The sequence below is a fragment of the Elaeis guineensis genome, chromosome 13 (assembly GCF_000442705.2).
Source record: "Elaeis guineensis isolate ETL-2024a chromosome 13, EG11, whole genome shotgun sequence".
NCBI classification, from domain to species: Eukaryota; Viridiplantae; Streptophyta; class Magnoliopsida; order Arecales; family Arecaceae; genus Elaeis; species Elaeis guineensis.
This window is the reverse complement of record NC_026005.2, coordinates 70,298,569-70,301,615: the sequence shown is the minus strand read 5'-3', so window position 1 is coordinate 70,301,615 and position 3,047 is coordinate 70,298,569. Positions and strand designations below refer to the sequence as shown.

General features: G+C 46.2%; 1 pseudogene; it reads right to left on the bottom strand.

Annotated features, from left to right (window-relative positions):
• Nucleotides 1-363: 363 nt before the first annotated feature.
• LOC140853171 (subtilisin-like protease SBT1.7) lies at nt 364-2,120 on the bottom strand (annotated as a pseudogene).
• Nucleotides 2,121-3,047: the final 927 nt, after the last annotated feature.

Here is a 3,047-nt window from a genome sequence, read left to right as displayed (position 1 = left end):
GAGCCCGAGCCTGATTTTTCTTAAAATCATTGGGCCTAAGTTCGATCCAAAGCTCGAATTTGCAGCTACCTCATAGTTCAGACCCGCTCAAATGGGTTCAGGCCTGGCTCAGGCTTGGGCCAAGGCCAGACCCAAGCTTGATTTTTTTCAAAATTATTAAGCCTAAGCTCGACCCGCAGCCTGAAAAGAATTTTTGGATCGAGCTAGCTTGGGTAAGGGTAGGGTCCAGCCCTGTCCGACCTAGTTCCAGTCCTAGTTATGATGAAAATTTTGGATGATTGATTTTTAATTAATAATTTTTATTAAAATATATATTATATTTTTTGAGTCTCTTTTTGTTCTTACTGTTCTTTTTTTTCTTACTCAATTGTCTGTTTTTAAAAAATTTACATTCCATAGAACTATAGTGAGGCTCCAGTCCTAGTGAGCCCCTTTGAGGAGAGTGGCAAGGCGACTGACATGGGAATACGACATGGCGGTCTTGGAGATGATGCTAACTGAGAAGCCCGTGGGCCCCACCCATCGGTCCATCTAGTCAAGATGTTGACAACGAGGGCAAGCAGGTCCGGCTTTAAGATCTCTGGTGTCAACATGTTTGACCCCCGTGATGAGATCGCCGCCACCACTGATGGTGGTTGTACTCCCACCTTCGTCCCCTCTGAACACGATGCTCGCCGTCGGACTCATCTTGGACAATAGATACACTCTAATGGCATCATCAGCCTTTTCGCCGAACTCGAAGATGGGAAGGAGGTGGGCATCGGTGACGAGCTCCTCACTGTTAGTGTCAGTGTTGGTGAGGACCATCCCAGCTCCATCGGCGTTGTGCACCACATAGCCCTTCTGGACTCGGGGACTAATCCTGTAGTTGCAAAGAATGATCTTTCCGGTCACCTTCTTCGGGATCAGCATCCCGGATATGCAAAGATTCCCGCTGGTGGAGTTACTGGCATTTTCGACAGACACGATGGGAAGCGGCATGCTCGAAAGCGGCTTTCCACCATAGAGGGGGACCCCAATATAGTTCTTGCCATTTCTGAGCACCACATAGGTTGGGAAGTCCCGGTCTAGAGTTCCAGTCCCCATGGTGGTGATCTAGGGGGTGACGTTGGAGAGGTTGGAGGTGGAGGGGCTGGCGTTTCCAATGCAGCACGAGACTAGAACCCTCTTCTCCATCGCGTTGAACACCCTGATGCTGTCCCTATAATAATCAGACATCCCACTGCGGAGGAATAGAGTGTACATAGCACCCAACGTCCACCACTTTGTCCATTGCGGTGAGGATGCCAGAGTTGAACCACCTACCCGTTGGAGATGTCTAATCAGAACATCATCTTTATGAAATTTTTTTGATATCATATATTATAATAAAAAAAATAAAAAATAAAAATAATTAAATACGTGAATCAAATAAAAAAAAAATTACTTTCACGAGACATACAAACTTCATTATAAGAAAAGATAAAAATTACAAAAAGATATCACACTTTCAATCTTCATACACTCAATTTCTTCCTCACAAGAAGTTCTTCCTCACAAAAACTCTCTCTTTAGGAAGACTCCCCTGAACTCCTAAAGCGACCACTGTCTGTTGTCTGACAGTCTATTTGAATCTCTTTGCTCCTACTCCTATCGGCACCTCGCCTCTACCGTTGGTTTGAGTCCTTTGATGATCAAAACCACTCATGCGTCTCTCTGTTCCATGAATAAGACTTTTTAAAGCCTTAAATCCGTGAAAAAATAGGACTACAGACTCCTCACAGCACCCAAAATCTTTCAGAACTCTTAGATCACGACCAACACTGCTCTAGACCATCAGATCGCGACATGGTTCACGAAAAACCCCTATGGACCGTGAGAAATTGAGGAAAAATGGCTGCCGGTCCACGATGGATTGCGAGAAACCAAAGGAAAACACCCGCTCGGTCCATGCGAGTCCTCGTGGACTGTCGGTCCACACGCTATGCATGGACGGTGTGGGAAAAATTCACGCGGGCCGCATAACACGCTCGGGCCTGGGCCGTGCTTTGCATGCACCCATGCATCCGCGCATTGGGCAGCGTGTGCGCACTGCCGCGGTCAGGCTGCGCGCTACCACGGTCTCCACCGCCAGCCTCCATCGCTTCGATTTTTGTGCCATTTCAATCGAGCATATCTCCTTCATCCGATCTCTGTTTGGGCTGATCTTAGGCTCGTTGGACTCTGTTCGTCGTCACGAATCTTACTGTGGGCTCAGTATAGATCGAATCTTAAGACACCAAATTTTAATAATCTCCACCTCGATTCGATATTCAGTCTCCTCCTAACTCTGAGAGCTTTTGGATCTTCTCACCCCTATGCCCTGGGGCAAATGCCTGCTGATCATGGATGGGCAGATATAGAAGTCGAGTCAAACCGCTCGATCCCATCTCCATCGTATGCTATGCTCCTCCTGATCTGCTTGGGGTATTATCCTGTGGTAATAGAAATCTCATCTTGCGATATCACCTCTCATCCTTCCGAGTCTTGCATCTCGTGCCCGATCCACCTGCACCTGGAGCTCCACTTCACCTTTGAGCTCCAGTAATGTTCTCTCATCATCTTCTTTCTCTCCAGAATAATCTTATCATTGTGTAATATCTTCAGGATTCCTCCACCAGTTACCGTCTTATAGCCTCTCGAATCTAGTCTGCTCAGTGAGATAAGAATTTGCCTGAAATCAAGTATGTATCGGACCTCTCCTAATCTTCTCACTACACCATTATGTGTCCTTCAGCTGACCATCCTGATACCTTTGATCACATAGTTCGATCCATTCGATAGATAAGCAGTACCCTCACTACTCTCCAAAAAATCAAACTGCTCTTCTCCGCAACATACATGAGAGGTGCATGCAGAATCTAAAATTCACTACTGGAAAGAAGTAGATACCTCATCAAATATCTCCAGGACATCACCCTCTGACTCGCTACTGGTTGTCGTTGCAGTAGCCATTGTCTGATCTCTGAGTTGAGAGCAATCTTTGGCTAGATGCCCTAACTTGTCACACTGATAATATCTAGTCTTAC